The sequence below is a fragment of the Benincasa hispida genome, chromosome 2, assembly GCF_027475165.1.
Source record: "Benincasa hispida cultivar pf3 chromosome 2, pf3_genome.v1.1, whole genome shotgun sequence".
NCBI classification, from domain to species: Eukaryota; Viridiplantae; Streptophyta; class Magnoliopsida; order Cucurbitales; family Cucurbitaceae; genus Benincasa; species Benincasa hispida.
In genome coordinates, this window is record NC_143479.1 from 48170864 (window position 1) to 48189656 (window position 18793).

Genomic DNA, 18793 nt, shown 5'->3' on the forward strand with positions numbered 1-18793 from the left:
GAGAGCCTATACGATAGTGCCCATCGCCTAAACGATCGCATACCCGCGCACTAAACGATCGTACGCGTTTGCTAAACGATCGCTCACATTCTATAAACAATCGCTTAGTGCGCCAAGTTCTAAATGATCGCTTAATATTTACTTGACGATCGTTACTAAAACCTACACGATCGTGTACATTTTCCTAAACGACAAGCACCCGACTATACGATAGTCATCTACAATCTCCCACTTGCTTGTTCGTTCTAGACGATCGTCCATTCCTCCTTCCTCTACCAATTCCATCAAATTTTGCTCTTTGGATTGTCACTCCGAGAATACCAAGGGCTTTGAATGGTGGTGTCATCCCCGATTGCTGTTTGTTCGTGCGCTGCCGTTCGTGTAGACGATCGTGGTGCTGCTAGGCGACTATTTGCTGAGCGATAAGAACTATAGAGGAGTCGCTTCCGCTGGATTGAGTTTTAGTGAAGATTGTCTTCAACTGGTACGTTTACTCAATCTGTTGTATTTTAATTGTGAAAGCATGCCTATAATTAGTGTTACAATGTATATCTGTTTGTTAGAATGTATGTGTGTTAATTCGGTCACAATGAAATTAAAAAGATCCGAAGCCGCTCATGGATACTCTTGTTTAAGAGTTCATTCAGTCTCAAGCATCATACATCGATCAAATGTTGATCAGGTACAGGATGCAGGATTCCAAGAGGGGTTTGTTACCCTTCAGGCATGGAATTGTATTGTCTAAGGATCAATGTCCTAAAGCATCTCAAGAGGTTGAGAAGATGAAACGGATTCCCTATGTTTCAATTGTTGGAAGATCAATGTATGCAATGTTATGTACCAAACCTGACATTTGCTATGCAGTAGGGATTGTCAGTCGTTATCAGTCTAATCGAAGATTAGATCACTGGACGACGGTCAAAATGATCCTCAAGTATCTTCGGAGAACGAGGGACTACATGCTCATGTAGGGAGATAAGGATTCGATCCTTACAGGATACACAGACTCTAATTTTCAGACCGATAGAGATTCTCAGAAATCGATATAAGGTTTAGTGTTCACTCTGAATGGAAGGGTTGTAGTGTGGCGAAGCATCAAGCAAGGATGCATCACGGACTCTACTATGAAAGACAAATACGTAGCCACTTCTGAAGCAGCTAAGGAGGCTGTTTGGCTAAGGAAATTCCTTACAAATTTGGAAGTTATTCCAAATGTCTTTATCGATCACTCTTTATTATTATAATAGTGGGGCTATGGAAAATTCGAAGGAACCTCAGAGTCACCATAGAGGGAAGCATATAGAACGGACATATCATTTGATAAGGGAGATTGTGCATCACGGTGATGTGATAGTCATGAAGATTGCGTCAGAGCACAACGTTACTGATCCATTTACAAAAGCTCTCACGGCTAAAGTGTTTGAGGGTCATCTGGAAAGTCTGGGTCTACGGGACATGCGGCTTCTTGTCTAGGGTAAGTGGGAGATGATACTGGGTATAGAGTATGCCCTAGTTTATTGTATATTTTACTTGTATTTTTCATGTATTGTATATTAGTCTCCCGAGGCATTAGGTCAGGTAGGAGATTGTTGGGATTGGTATCCTAATTCTCCCAGAGTCTCGTAGTTTATAAATATTGTACACATTGTTATGAATAAAATAAGAGTTATTTTATTTTACGTTTACTCATATCCAATAAACAAAGATTCGTGGTTATTTTATGTAAACTTAAGCATGTATATGAGATATACAAGTGGATTGAAGATAGAAATTTGGAAATGCAATATATGAGGCATGTCTTAGATTATGCATTTGTTCTCATACGTTGGTGGTCATGCGTTCGAATGGAAAGTATGCGTTAATCTCGTGTACAATGACCATGCGTTCCTATCACAAGTTTTCTTGTGCTCTCGCCAAGTATAACGAGATCGCAAGTTTCTCGGGTGATCCGAGGTCGAACTCAGGGACTTGTAGCTAAATTCTATGCGGTAGTGTGTTTGTGGCGAAGAATAAAAGAATGATGAGGGTTATGGGCTATACACTACTCCTACTCCTAACTAACAAATTAAGAAGTGGAAGTATGACTGTGAGAGATGGAGACACGATAACTTTAACGCCTAGTAAGATGCATGGAAAAATAGATATAATGGCGAGGATGTCTTCATCGCAACACTAAGCTTGACCGCAAGGGTAACCCCAACTGGCACAAGCTATGCGATCATGCTATACACACACTTGACGAAGACGCATGCAATGTGTAATGGCAAATAGAGCTTATTCCTAAGTCTCCATTCTTACTTATGCGATTCTAATCTAGCTTTCTCAAGCCTAGATTCTAACCTAGCTCTCTCAAGCCTAGGTTCTTTCTTTAGACTCTCTCTCGAGCAGCTCTAAAGGGGTGATGGGCGCACACATAAGACAAGGTAATCACATAAAACATGGTTGACGTAAGATTATTCCTATCTCTAGTGAACAATTTCTTACATTGCTTAATGCGATCATTTACTTACCCTCCCGAGTAGTTGGTTGCTGCTGATTCTACTCATAGACAAGCATTGCGTTCGCTTATAGGCAAGCGTTGCTATAGCTTCACACTAAGCAAATAGGATTTTCTCACAATACTCGTACAATGCACACCTTCTAGTGGTTTGCTACATGCTACATATGTCTATGCCACATGATTAAGTATGCGATACTCTAGTAGTCTTATTTAGTAATGCAATGAAAATAAAGGATGCTAAGTAAATGAAGATGGAGATAGAATCAAAGGAAAATATAGAAATGCATTGATCACAAAATGTATTAATCTTAAGCCACAATGTAATATAATACAAGGATAGAAGAGATATGGAGGGCCAGATGCAAGCAATGTCTTGCTTCCATCAGATGTGTGTCAAGGCTGCTGGTGGTGCCATAGATGGGTGGTGGAGTAGACTCTCTCGAGCTCTAACTTCGATGAAGGCTCCGGTAGTCACTCGAAATAGTTGAGGGGATGAAGAACTCTCAAGACTATCTTTTCACGCTTTGGTCTAGATCACATGGATCTGTCCTAAGGCAGGGAACCTCAGGCGAAAAACCTTGGATAATTTGAAGTTCTGCTCTACGGCTTCTATTTATAGAGCTTGATCCCTGACAGCATTAATGGCCCTTCTCTGAAATTCTGCAGCTAATGGCGTGATGAATGTGATGGACCTGCTCTGAATCTCTACTGCTAACGGCGTGGTAGGTGAAATGCCAACATCACCTTTTGATACTCCCGAGGTATGCGTTCATGCTTGGTTTCTAGAGTATCAACGCATTCCACCACCCTTGCGGTCATCCCTCTATTATTGTTATACTCTGTAGCCACAATCTTTATGCGATGGGCGCATGCGATTAATGGCCACAACATCCATGCGTCAAGCGTATGGCGAGATTCACTGTATGCGGTTGTCTTCGCAATAGCCTGGCTTCCAAGCATGTGATCGATTCCTGCATTTGCTACAAAAATAAACAATTGAATGCATAATAACGCATAAAAATGGGTTAGCCTAGATTCTTAATGCCGATCGACACAAGCTCGTTTTCTCATGAATTCCTAATATAATCGCCGCATATTCTACTTAACAGTCCTCATAATTCTAAATAAAAGACTTATAATGACGTGCATTTCTACTCGTCATCATGGATCATGCCTTAAGTAATAACCTAAAAAGATCTATAGTATAAGGATTAAGGAGGGATACCTTATTCTGGTGACACTAGAATACAGCCCACTTTCTAGAGGTTTAAAAATGTTGTGAACTACTACAGATGGTCTGATCTTGACCATTCATGTAGAGACATGCGAGCGGGGGTGTCCTATACAAAGAGTTTGTATAAGACCGGACCACGAAATCATTCATCTATTTATATAACGCCATTGATACTTGAGACTTACATCTCACCTAAATGCCCATAAGTGACATGACCTTAATCCTAAGTGTTTTGGGAACTCATGCCTTTAAGAGCGGTCCTTTGATTAGTATGGGTGAAAGTGGCCAGATTGCCAACTCAACAAACCTACCTTTTTGGGGATTTGTCTGATTGGGGAGCTGGGAACTTAATTACATAAGATGGAATTCACTCCTTCCTTGAAGTAGGGGTAAGTAGATAGATTGCTCCCTTAAGAAATGATTCCGGGTCTTGAACATAGTGGCCACAACCTCTCTTTGGAAGAGAGGACTCAGTCATAGAAGGACTATGACTTATGTTCATTAGAGGGATCAATGGTACTTAAGAAGTTAGAAGTAACTACAGGGGAAATACAGTAAATTGGTCCAGCTGTACTTACGAGCGATCTGTGTAGGGTTATCACACTGTTGATTGACTGATATGGACACAAAAATATATCTGTAGTAAGGAGAGTCCAACTGTCGGCCTTCAGTGGAGTGCCCAACATTTAACCGATAGTGGATCCCGTGACTAAAGAGTTTAGTAAGTTATTCACGTATCGTTGGAGCTTCAAGCTACAGGTTCATAAGGTCCCCTTGGTAGCTCAACAGATTCAAGTTGAGAATCAGTTGATTTGAAATGTTCAAATTGACAAAAGAAAATTCAATTATATATGATATATTTAGTGTGATGTATGAGATACATCAAGTGGAGAATTAATGTAAATATGATTTACATTAAATACCATAAAATAGAAAAAGAACTATGGTTTGTATGTTTCATGAGATGAAATATTAAAACTATAGGTTATAAATATAATATGGTAAGTTAGTTATCATACTTCAAAGGTATGCAAACTCTATCCCTTGATTATCTTGTTAGCATGCTGTAATTTCTAATTGTTGCATGACCTATGAGTTTCCGTTTTAAGACTGTGATTGTGTATGTTCAATTTCGAATGGAATTTGGAACGATCATGTCACTGCTCATAGAAATCGTCATGTCTGATTTCCTTCAACTTCCTAATTATAGCCTAAATATATGCATAATACATAAATTAAGGCCTAAATATCTCAACACCCTCCCTCAAACTCAAGGTGATAAAAATAACTTGAGTTTGTAAGCGAATAAACTAAAAACAACTGGATGACAGAAATTGAAGAAGCAATTCTGAATCAAAACACGGTAGATCTAGGCGGGAAGCAGAAACTCATGAAGAACTAGAACATAGAGAACTTATAGGCTATAAGCAGGAACTCACGAACTTTTAGGTTTGAAATAGAGACCTTCATAAAAATCTAAAACAAAGCCCACGAACTGCTAAGCTAAAAACAGAGATTTACAAATATATCGAAAGATAAAACAAAACAGGGACTCTGGAAAATCTGAAAACTAAACAAAGTCTGAAATCGATAAAAGAATCAACTTAGAACAAAACTGAACCAAACTTGGATGACTAAATTAAACTAACTGGGCTGACTAAATGAAACCAAACAAAGTTGATTGAACCCAATCAGCCCATCTGAACCGAACCGGTTTGATTGAAACTAGACTGGTTTAAAACTAATGCATGAAGGACATGGGGATGGGAGAGGGTTTAGACGATTAAGATCTCGACTGAACGAGTGGCGGAGGAGCAACCCATCTGAACCCATGGTAGGTCTTCGTCGAAGCTATCTAGGAAAGGTGGATATGGAACGGATTGAACAAATCTATGCGCGACGAGCATCACGGATTGGAGCAAGGGCGAGCATCTAGTGGGGGAGCATCGAGTGGGATTTGTTTTGCAGTAGATTTGGGCGAGCATCGTGTGAGGGAGAGGGGTTTTGCGGCAGATATGGGCGAGCATCGAGTGGGGGAGCATCGAATGGGTTTTGTTTTGCGGAAGATCTTGGTGACCATCGAGTGGGTTTTATTTTATGGTAGATCTAGGTGAGCATCGAGTGAGGAAGAAGGTTTGTTTTGCTACAGATATGTACGAGCATTGAATGAGGGATAGGGTTTGTTTTGTGGTAGATCTAGGCAAGCATCAAGTGGGGGAGTGGGCTACCGAATGATGATCGATGAATCTGTACGAAGTCAGATCTGGACATTTGTGCGCACGTGTATTTCTGGGTGATAAGAGCTTTGGACGACAGATTTAAGACCCATGACCAAAGAACTAAAACCCATGAATTAGTACTAGTGACAGATGACGAGCATGGAGCAATGATGGAGCAAAGCATGCGACGACAAGGCAGAACAAGCGAAACTGTGGATCTGGAGTGGGGGAGTGCGGAGGAAAATTTGTGAGTCATCAATGGTCTGGACAGACCTCCAAAAAAGTGGGTGTGAAGTAGATCTACACTAGTGCGGCGATTTGGGCTATTTGTTGGAGCTGTCTAGGCAAGGCGGATCGGGACTTGTGGCAACGAACAAATCTATGTGTGGAACTGCCTTCATTAATCGGTCGTCAATGGAGGCAGAGATCGAAAGCAGCTAAAAAGTAGAAAACCCAGTAATTGGGCTCTGATACCATGTGAAAATAATCTTTGACTGAATAATTTCTTTGTATTAACTTGAGATTTACATAGAAAATTTATAGAAAGGACGATAACCAAACTTCCTAATTATAACCTAAATATATGCATAATTCATAAATTAAAGCCTAAATATCTCAACAGAGGACATAGCCACACCAAAGACTACAAAATGAAACATAAAGATGTCAAATTTCAACTAAAGACAAAATATCATTATTCTTATTGAGCAACAGATCAACATAATATAACTAAGCTTAAATTAAATTCATGATGAGCAAATTTTCTTCCCAATTAACTTTCATCTCTCACTTGAGATAAGAATTAGTTGTTGCGGTTAAATTCCACATTTGGAAGAGAAATTCCAAGTAAATCTATGGTCATCGCAGGAAAAAGTAATATCTCGAGACCCTAACCTAAGGATAAAAGGATTTTTCTTATTAAACAAATCTAATTTAATGGTTAAAACTTAAAACACGCCACCCAAGTAACTCTCGTTCTTTGTTGAAACGCATTTACAATCCTTTACATAAATTTTCAAATTAGTTCCAACATTGAGAAAATTTTCATATGTTTTCCAAGCTTCTAGCGAGAATCTAGATAATCTAGATAATCTACATGCGTTAATTGTTCCGAGAAATGGAAGAAATTTGAAACAAGTAACACATCAATACTAAGGGCCATTATATGTTGTGGCGTTTTGAGATAGAAACTTCATTTCTATCAAGGCTGAAATTGTGTAAACCTTACCTTAGGAATTAATGACAGGTAGATATGAGGGCATTCAACAAGGTCGAGACCAACTTGAGAGAGAGAGAATACTAACAAGGCAACAAATGTATCTTATCTGAATGGGTATCTCGATTGGGTATATACTTAAGCAGCATTAAAAAATTTAGTTTGATAATGAAATTTTTGTTTTCATAAGATTCACCAATAAAACTAGAAACTTCAAAAGCCTTACCTTAAGAACGTGCAGCTGTAGTGATGTGGGCCTAGAACAAGGTTGGAACAAATGTACAGAATCGCTTGAACAAGCTTCAAATCATTTTGTAATACATTGTTTCTATCTATAATAAAGAGGAATTTAGAGTTATAAAGAGTTTTACCTTCCTTTTCCCTCTTCGTAGAAAATGAAGAACAAATTGTCCTTGTTTAGAGACACGATATTTCAGAAATAAACATCTCTCACTAGAAGAAATTCGGGCTTTAATGTCGGTTGTCAACCGACATTAAAGATAGTGTTATTAAAGTCCTTTAATGTCGGTTGCCTTTAATATCGGTTTTAAACCAATATTAAAGGGCTTCAATAGCACAGCCTTCAATGTCGGTTGCAAGCGACATTAAAGACCTTCAGTAAAATTTCCAACCGACATTAAAGACCTTCAGTGAAATTTTCAACCGACATTAAAGCTTGTGTTTTTTTTAAAAATTCTTAACCGACATTGAAGCCCGATTTTGTACATTTTTTTTAAATTCCGTTGTCGAATCCTTTTTTTTGGTAAAAAAGTATGACATGGCACATCATCATTGAACGCTGTGGCTATGACATATTATTCATGTATGGATTGTAAATCTATTACATTTAATCCACAAATTCTGCTATAAAATTATAATTTAAAATGTCGTACAATAATTCAGGCCTTGAAAACACAAATTACAAGTAATACAAACATTATGATTTTACAAACATTATGAGATTATTGTCTCTCTCCACTTGGTAAGTATGGATCCCTTCATAATTCTTCTTGAACCAACCCCCTAGCTTTAGCAGTGTTTGGTTATAGGCATTTTTGTCTGACTACTGTTGTTCAAAGGATCACAAACAAAAAAGGTTTAAAACAAAAGATTGAAAGTGAAAATGTGATAAGAATTCATATTCAGCTAACCGTGTTTATTGGGAATGTGCATAAATGGTACATTTAAGGGAAAATTCTTGTAATGAATGTGTTGGATCTAAAGTTCCCTAAGAAAAAGCATAAAAAGGTTGCGATACCAAATATTTACTCCTTTGTTGCATCTGCAAAACAAGAAAACTCAATAGTTGAATAAATGAGAGAATCTTCTTTTTCAAGATCTTGAAGAAGAGAAGCTTTGTTGCCTAGATATGAGATACGAAGACGATGGAAACTTTTCGGCAGCATAACGATGCTACCACAACAAAACCCAAAATTTACCTTGAACCTGTTCAAAGAAACACACTCCCAAAAATATTTCACAACTACTTGTTCTCAACAGAACTATCAGAATTCCCAAAAAATGAATATTCAAGAACACATACATCAATAAGCAAATTTAGCTCACAATGTACTTCAAACCTCAAAAGTTGTCATAAAGACTACCATAGTGCATGAATAACCCACAAACTACCATAGTGTAACCTACAAACTCGAGCACCTTGAATCAAATCTAAACTACAAATAAATAGTACCCCTGAGTCGTAAATTACAAACCTCCCTATGAGGATTGCACCCGTCCCATTCCTGTTTGCCAATGGAGTTCATAATTTCAACTAACATAGCTATAAGGCAAGGGGGTTACACATAGAACTGTTGTCTAGTCAAGTAGCCCAACTTGCAAGTAAATGAGTGTCCAGAAAAGACAATACACATTAAAAATTCCTTAGGTTCCACAATTAGTTTCTTCAACTTGTTTGCTTTTGAAATCATAATGTTCTAATATATCTTATTTTGATGATTTTTCGTACTAATTATCAAAACTTTATACACACGACTCTTTGGGGTTAATTTTGAAGTCTTGGATACAAGGCTATGAAACAAATTATGATTTACCATCTTGAAAAATAGAAAAGGTGATAAGATTTCAAGTAACAACAGAGGATAATGCTACTATTGTTATTCTATATTAAGAATAAACAAACTTTAATGCTATTCCACGTTAAACATATACCAAGTTAATTTTATGAAACTTCATAAAGGCACCAGAATAAAATACCTTCTTTTGTAGTTGGATTTGTGCTCCTATACCAGATGGCCTCCCTGATCCGAGGAGGTGCAAATGTTGGACCTTGAAGAAATGATGAATTATGTCCTAGAGGAACTCCAAGAAGATAAGCTGATGCTATAGCACCTCCTAAAGCACGCACATGCTCACCCTAGGAGAACAAGTCCAGAAGCTTAATAATTAATATTGTAATTGGCTACTGGCAAACTCAAGTATCAAAACTAAATATTGGGTTTTGTTTTTAATCCGGACTAATGTAGGACCAATCTTGGAGTTTTCTTGAATCTAATCTTTATTGAATAATACCTCAAATTAACCTAGGGACCCTATAAATAGGGTAGAAACCACAACAAAACCATAGTGTTACCTAGATATGAGATACAAAGACGATGGAAAATTTTCGGTAGCATAACGATGCTACCACAACAAAACCAAAAATTTCTGTTAAAAAAAACACACTCCCAAAAATATTTTACAACTACTTGTTCTCAACAGAACTATCAGAATTCCCAAGAAATTAATATTCAAGAACACATACATCAATAAGCAAATTTAGCTCACAATGTACTTCAAATCTCAAAAGTTGTCACAAAAACTACCATAGTGTATGGATAACCCACAAACTACCATAGGGCAACCCACAAACTCAAGCCCATTGAATCAAATTTAAACTACAAATAAATAGTATCCATGAGTCATAAACGGTTGTTACATTATAATCCAATATGGTCAAAAGAGAAATAAGTACACTATAACTTCTCAAACAGGAATTTTTATATCATTAGAGTCACTTGAAAACACTTAGAAACTGTGCTTAAAACTGCAAGCATTCAAAAATGCACTTACCAGGAAAAATTTTCACCTGAATCCCTTACTGTTGCAAGAAATCCATCTCCTTCCCACCCATTCCAAACACCTAAAAAACACAAACAAAAAAGGTTTAAGACAAAGGATTGAAAGTGAAAATGTTATCAGAATTCATATTCAACTAACCGTGTTTATTGGGAATGTGCATAAATGGTACATTCAAGGCAAAATTCTTGTAGTGATGCTTATCGAATGATCAAATAATTTAAATCGAATATTAGAATGATGCTTTTTTCTCAATTTCAACTACCCAACTATACACCACCATCCCAACAAGAACCATCCCTGATATGTTCTTCAATGTCATCTCTGAATCAAAGAGCAGGCACCCCAACATCAGCACGCATACCGTCTTCATATGGCCTAAAACCTGGAATGATACGACCGATACACAGATATTGACTGATGTTGCAGAACACAGCTAGGGAGCATGACAGTAATATGAAACACTGCAACATTCATTAAGGATAGATTGAACTTCGGAAGTAAAAGCGAAACAAATACAAGATTCGAAAAAGAGAGATATCGGAATAACGACTTACGAATGCACCAAAAGTGTAGTTGTATTTCAGTAGAGATTTGTATGGGAACTGTTTTGCTTAGTAATTCAAAGGAACCTATTGAGTACTTCTTCTGTAATGAACCTATTGACTGTTTAAATCAATGCAAAAGATTTGAGCTTTGTAATTAGGGCTATAAGATGGAGAAGAAGTCTTTGTGAAGAATCAAACCTGATTGTGCTTTGTAATGTCTGCTTCTTGATTTTGATCTTGAATAAAGATGTCAATGGTTGTTCTCTGGAGTGAATGTAGAAATAAATAAGCCGAACCACTATAAATCAAGTGTTTCTCTTCTACTTTCCTTAATCTTCATCTAGTTCTTTACTCAAATTTTGTCTCCATTGATTTGTTGTGAGTGAATATAAAGATCAGAGAATTTTAGAGAGAATTTGCATGTTGATCAGAAGAGTAAAGAAGAAAGATAATCATATTCAATTGTTGTATTACCTTTTACAGTGAGACATGTGTAGTCGTTTTCTCTTTACAATTTGGTATCAAAACTTGGAAAAGAACTTATCAATGGCAGTAGAGAAGTACGCAATTGAAAAGTTCACTGAAAATAATGATTTTAATTTGTGGTCAAAGAAGATTAAGATGATATTGACATATCAAAAGACCTTAAAAGGATTAGAAGATCCTAAGACATTGCCTACAACCCTAACTCAAGTAGAGAAACGGAATATTGAAGAAGTAGCCTATAGAAAAACTCTGTTATTGAATGTAACTGACAACATACTAAGGCAAGTAATTGATGAATACAGAACATATGAAGTTTTGAATAAATTAGAAGCTTTATATGAGAAAAAGGATGTGTCAAATAAAATTTTCTTGAAGGAAAGGTTGTTCTCATTCAAGATGAATACTGTAAAACAATGGATGAGAACCTAAATGACTGTAGAAGACTAACATCAGAAATAAATCAAACAGAGGAGAAACTAGGCAAAGAAAGTGAAGCAACCATTCTTCTTAATTAATTACCAAATACTTATAAAGATGTAAAAATGGCACTTAAGTATGGAAGGGATAATATCTCCACTGATGCAGTAAGTGCAACCATCAGATGTAAATAGCTGGAATTCAAGGCAGAATCTAAAAGTTCCGGAAATGGTGAGACCTTATTTTCAAAGGGGAATCTACAGATCCAAGGAGAAGAAAGAACTCCACCACTGACGGAATCTACGAACGGCGAACTCCACTACGCCGATGACGACCCACCAACACCGGTGACCCAAATCTACAAATCCAACCAATGTCCGTGATAGAGACCATGACAACGACTGGACAACGTTGTTGAAGACGACAGAGACCCACGACAATGCCCATGGAAACAATCGAACAACGCCCACAACAACGATAGGATGACAGAGACCAACCACCGACGACGACAGAGACCCTAACAACGCTGGTGACGATAACGATCGGAACAACGAAAACTTTGGGGATTCGAACGGCCAAGGAGAAGAGAGGGTTTGATAAGAGAGGGTGAAAGGAGAGAGAAGGTTTGGTTAAAATGAAAGATATATTTTTTAATAAAGTAAGAAAAAAATAAATTTAGACCTTTAATGTCGTTTAAAACCGACATTAAAGATTCGTTTTTTATTTTTTTAAAAAATCGACATTATACATTTGGTTTTACTTTTTCCAACCGACATTAAAGCCCAAATTTCTTATAGTGGATCTCAAAAGCATAGTGGTTTCTCTCATAGCAGCACAATGGAAGGAGGCAAAAAAAGGCTGAAAGATAATTTAAAACGAAGATAAGTGTAGGCTTTTAGAGAATTTTTTTTTGGCATCACCCAAAATATTCAACATGTTATAAAGAAATTAACAAAGAAGTACAATAATTCATAAATGTTCTAACAAGAAACAATCTTGTTAATAGCCAAACTCCCTTTGCATTGTCTACGAAACGTTTGAGATATTACCATTCAATCAACGATCCCAACCAAATGAAGACATCCAATCATTGGCAGAACTGGATTCACCCGAAGCTCCTCCTCCTTCACTATTGCCATCGTCCCGAGACTACTCGGTATTCCAACTGGATGTGGGCTTCTCTCAACCACCTTCTCTTTAGAAACCTACATTGGCTTCTTTGTTTTTGTCCACAGTTGATGGCTTCTAGGTGGAATTTTGACCCTTACTAGAACTCTCAGCAGACTTCCCTTAAGTTTTCAAGTAGGGATCTAACATCTTTGGATTCTTCGCCAGTGCCCTTCCTCCTGGGAAGAACATCTTCAATATTGGAAATAAGGCGCAGAGGCAAGAAGTTCTTCTTGACGGAAGTAAAGGAAGTCATGGGGCTTCAATTCAAAAAGGAATAAAATGGAAAATGGAAGAAGAAGAAGCTTCACTGCAAGGAATCAGAAATCAGAACTCTAAAATTGGAGGGAAATGAGGAAAAGAAGAAAGGGAAGAAGAAGAAGGAAAGGGAAAAGGAAGAATAAAGCACTAAAATGAAAAACGGTGAAATTGGGGAAGGAAGATAGATAGGTTAGAAACAAATCTTAATCAGATGAAGGGAATCGACCGTGTGGTGGAGGTCTTGAGCCAATCAGCGGTAGGGTGAAGTTCGACATAGACATCACAATGATTTCGACGACAAGGTAAAGTATGGCATGGGGATCGCGAGGGTTTCGGTTGCAGGGGTTCGCGTGAAGCATTCTAAGGGTTAGTAAAATTTTGGACTTAAAAAAACAAGAAAGTAATTTCACTTTACTTAATATTGTTGACACTTAAAACATGAATGAAAAATATATAACTTGACATTTTTGAAACGTCAAGTAGTGTGAAAAAAAATTGAAAATGTAGGGAAACTCAACATGAGGAGTTCCGTGAGCGGAAGCGGATCGTCCAAATTCCTTTATGATTGCACGCATACATTTACAGTCATTCAAATAAATTATGCAATCAAAGTAAATTACAACAAGTTTTTCAAATAAAACAAATGTTGAGAAATTATACCTTTGAAGAATTGTTTTTCAAGTAATCCCGCGATCCAACTTGTTCACGAATGCTTCGAACAAGTCACGAACACACCTCTCGAACAAACAATGAATAGCAAGTCGATCCTCGAACTAACAGGATCAATAACAGTCGGAGTCCTCAGTATGCTCAAGGTGAGAACCCAAGAGTGGTGGGCTCTAACTATTTTGGTTAAGAGGATATTTAAGTGTTTGGAGGAGGAAGACGATCGAAGAAACACTATCGCATAGGAACTTCTCGATCGTTTAGGCTATCGCATAGCAAAAGTCTTCCAATCGTGTAGACTATCGACTGTATTTGTAGATAGTCTATCGTTTAGGCTATCGTATAGGAACTGTATTTGTCGTGTAGACTATTGTATAGTCTCTCTTTTATGTTCTTTTGTCTTTGTTGTCTTAGTCTCCTTGGTAAAAATGAAAAACTTTTCCATTTTATTCCAGTTGCCATAAAACTACATAACCATCATTAAGGTAGTTTTTTGTGAAAAATGATTATTATTCAAAATAATAAATAATATAAATAAATATGATAACTAACTTATCATATTATATTTATAACCTATAGTCTTAATATTGCATCACATATATATATATATATAGGATTGTGTTGGGTCGATTGAATAAAAATTAGTTCAACCCGAGATCCAATTCAACCTCACTAAAATAGACTAGCTTTAACTCAACCCAATTCAGCTTTTGCTCTATATTAAAATATTATAATGGCAAAAGTATAATATGTGATTTTTGAACTCCCTAGTCCTTGATTTAATTTTCAATATTTTTTCTTTCTTCCTTTTGCTCTTTTATTGTTGTTTTTTTAAGAATTATTCTCAACCACACACCTACTTTTAGGCACATATTTCATGAGAAACTCAACGAGAGAAAATATTATCACTAGATGTGATTCGCAAAGCTTATCATTATGGTTATGAAATCAAGATGTCCTTAACATATGACCCATTTGACACATATACTAACTAATTTTCAATCTCCTACCCAATATTAACTCATTAGTTAACATAATTACTTTAAATCTATATAGAATAGATTAATATTAGGATCTTTTATGCCAAATTATCAAGAATAAATAATATATGGGACTCCAATGAAAAACTAATGATAGCTTCCAGATGATGATAGATGACTATGGTGTTCTTCGACCAAAACTCTAAATGTCTTTAGTGGGATCTCTCTCTAGATGAGATTCAACAAAGATTGAGTGTCTTTAGTGGGATCTCGTCTTTGTTAATGTCTTTAGTGGGATCTCTCTCTAGATGAGAGTCAACAAAAACTGAGTGCTTATTGTTTTGGTATATTGGGGACCAAAATCTAACGTCTCTTTATATATTAGTTCAATTACGATTCCCATTAAACACTAATTAACTAGGAATGACCTTCTACATTAACTCTATACTCAAATAGGAATATAAGATCTTAATTAATTAATTACATAATATGATTCAGTCTAATAAAATAACGAATGTGATAAAATATCAATCAACCCATATTTTAATTATATGTATTATTATTTAAATACATCTAACACATCATTCTTCATTTCTCTATAATAAAGGAAGATATGAATGAAATTTTGTGTATGCCTGGGTTTTTGCACAGTTTTAATATGCCCTATTGTCTGATGAATAACAAAACTTTCATGGCTGCTTTTCTATTGACCAAACACTTTATTGTCAATGTACTCCATGGATTAAAAAATGTGTTTAATTTAATTAATTATGTACACCACTCAAAAGTAAACAAAACAAGACAAGAAAACAACCACCACAATTATTTACATTTTCAATTGACACATGTTTATATATTGATAGGTTTGGATATCTACATGAAGATTGGATATTTTTTTAGTAAACTGTAGAGATAGGGATCCAACCTAAACATTTTAAAGAAGACTATGCCAATTAGTATTGAACCCCATATTAATAATGATAAATTTAATTTTATTAAAAAAGATTTTAAAACCAAGAACTTGACATGGACTAGTGTACTCTCAATTTTAGGAAAGTTGAATATCAAATATATCATGGGGTAGTTGATTATATACTATTTTATCAATAATTTGAGACCCAAAGAATAAATTTCATATATAACGAAAAAATTAATCAAACCAAAACCAAGACAAGATCATGATAGATCGAGGGAGGGGAATTAAACTTTTGGGCCCAACTCTCCCTCAAGCTCGACCTTCGCTGGGGTCCACCACCCCCAAGGTCAAAAAGGCCAAGTAGAAAATGAGGCGTGAGTCGAGCCTTTGGGTCACCATCCCCGACTCATCCTTGGCCTTTGAGGCCGACAACCTCCTCAACCTTCACCATTGAGGTCGAGGAATTTAATTAGCACACCGGGCTTCAGTTGGGCATTTAGGCCAACCCACCCCACAAGCTCATACTCGGCCTCCAAAGTCGAGGAGTCCAATCATCGTACGAGACATGTCCGATGGGCTCTAATCCAATGAAATTGAAAAATATCTTGTTAGATTATGAGATAATCATATTATGAAAGGGAACAATAGAAGACTTAGGTCATCCTTCTCTATAAATGCATTATTATCACTCCATATGAGGCAATTTGAATCTTCTTTCACTTTAGACACAAACATCAAGTGTATGTGAAAAACATTACATTGACATGTAGACTTTCTCTTTTGCAAGCCACGTTCTTTACTCATTCAAATAAATTCACAACAATATCACGTGAAGATCAAGGCATATGAAAAAACGTTAAACATAAAAAAATAAAAAAAAATAAAAAAAGAAGGAAAAATGTCAAATTATATATACAAGAGAAAACGAAATCAGTTGAATGGTTATCACATATATTTTTGTGGTTCAAATGCAATCTCCTTTCCCATGTATTTGTTCCTTCGAATTAAGTATTTCAAGTGGGCTTTCTACAATAGTCTAAATAAATAGTTCTAATTATATAATTTTTTAAAATTTTTGTACGTCTTACATGAATAGTCCGATAGGCTACTATTTTACACAAAAGTGGCCCAATTTACCTTTTCATACCCTTTTACCCTTAAATTTTATTTTTAATGTGTATATATACACACCAAAAGAAGCATGTGAGGGAAGTTTCTTACGCTTATGAATTTTTCAAAATCGATTTTCTTTTTAAAACATGTATAAGTAAGGAAAATTTCTCCAAAAGTCCAAAACTTGTAGCCCTCATAAACGAAAGCATGAATCAACAAAAAATTTCGGAGGAGAAAACAAGATATATTTGTTATATACAACATTATATATTTGAATTTTTTAGAAATAAACCAGGGTACATTTGATAAGTGCATGAACAAGACAATTTATACAATATATCGTTTTATATATCGAACAATATAGTAATGCACAATTACGTTTTTCAGTATTTTTACTAAAAAATAAACCATGAAATATGCGATGTATATTTTCAAATTTTAATAAAGTTGGGATTATAATATAGAGGTGATTGATTTTCAAGTAGGAATATAGAAACAGAATATAGAAACAGAAAATAAATGAAATCTCCTAAAATGAAAAAATCATTTAGTTGAATTTTTCTGCATTAAAATTAACAGAAATTTATAAATAACAAAATAAAAACAAAATTTGAAAATGATGTTAAAAAGAAAATAAATAAATATTTCGAAATTTTATTCCTGAGAGATCATGTAATTAATAATATTTTAAAAAATCTTCATGTAATTAATAGTTAATTCGAAATTGATATTGTTTTATTTAAAAATATTACAAAATAAAAAGAAATGAGAATCTATAAAAGATTAAAAATGTTTCAAAATGGCGTTGAAATCAAAATATTACTAAATATTTTCTTTCAAATCCATTAATTAGATACTATTTCCCCTGTTTAATCATGAATTGATGTTTAGCTTTTCATTTTTGTTTTGTTTTGTTTTTTATTTTTTATTTTTATTTTGAAGACTTTTTTTTTCTTTGGCACCAGCTGTATCAAACATTACTTTAAAATTGTATTGATTTCAGCCATTTGGATATTAAATTTGAACAAATATGATAATATTCTTTTAGGTAAATATCAATTTATACTGCTAAATTTTGGATGTTGTATCAATTTAAACTCTAAACTAATAATTCTATCCATTTAAATTCCAAACTAACAATTGTATCAATTTAAACCTTAAACTTTTATAAATATATTAATTTAAACCCTAAACTTTTATATAAACTTAAACCCTCCATTGTGTTTTATTTGGATAAGATTATGAATGTTCAAGATTTAAATTATGATATATCTATAAAAATTCAAGGTTTAAATTGATATAATTATTAATTTGGGGTTCAAATTGATACAAATCCAAAAGTTAAAGGTTTAAATTGAACCTCAAAGTTTAAAGTTTGAATTGATACAACTCTTAGATTATGGTTTAAATTGATATAATACTCAAAGTTTTGGAGTATAAATTGGTATTTACCCTATTCTTTTTGAAAATTTAATTTTAATGCTGAAGTGAAAAACAAATACCAATGTTTTCAAATAAAGAAAAATGAATCCACTTATTTACAAATATAGTAAAATTTCATTTTCTATTAGTGAAAGACCACAATAGACTATGATAGTTTATCACTAAGTCTATCACTCGGCGATAGAAGCTATCGTGATCTATCACCGATAGATAATGACATTTTGCTTATACTTGAAAATATTTTCAACAGTTTTATCATTTAAAACAATTACCCAAACAAATAAGCTCGGTTAAGATATCTATTTTCTCTCTAGAAGCCTCAAATTTCTTTTACCACCATATTTATTACAGATTTGGTAAATTAAGTTTTAAAAATTAGACCTATTGCCCAACATTTTTACTTTTACAAAAATGGTAAAAAAACAAGCCCAACCCACAAAATGTCAAAAAAGTACTGGTACATGTGACTTGATCTACCTTGATACACTTGATACTCTTGATACTCTTGATAATTCTTGATACACTTGATACTCTTGATACCTCTTGATA

At 35.0% G+C, this 18793-nt stretch overlaps 1 long non-coding RNA gene across 3 annotated transcripts; it reads right to left on the reverse strand.

Moving 5' to 3' along the window:
- Nucleotides 1–7958: 7958 nt before the first annotated feature.
- On the reverse strand, nt 7959–13545 carry LOC120070582 (uncharacterized). Of its 3 annotated transcripts, XR_016527558.1 has the most exons (6): nt 12748–13544; nt 10994–11059; nt 10805–10913; nt 10389–10711; nt 10242–10311; nt 7959–9546 (listed from the first exon to the last, which is right to left on the reverse strand). It is a non-coding gene; the product is annotated as an uncharacterized LOC120070582 (long non-coding RNA). The 3 variants fall into 3 exon arrangements; XR_016527559.1 differs by having other exon boundaries at nt 10242–10632; nt 12748–13545; XR_005479990.2 differs by having other exon boundaries at nt 10242–10711; nt 12748–13545.
- Nucleotides 13546–18793: the final 5248 nt, after the last annotated feature.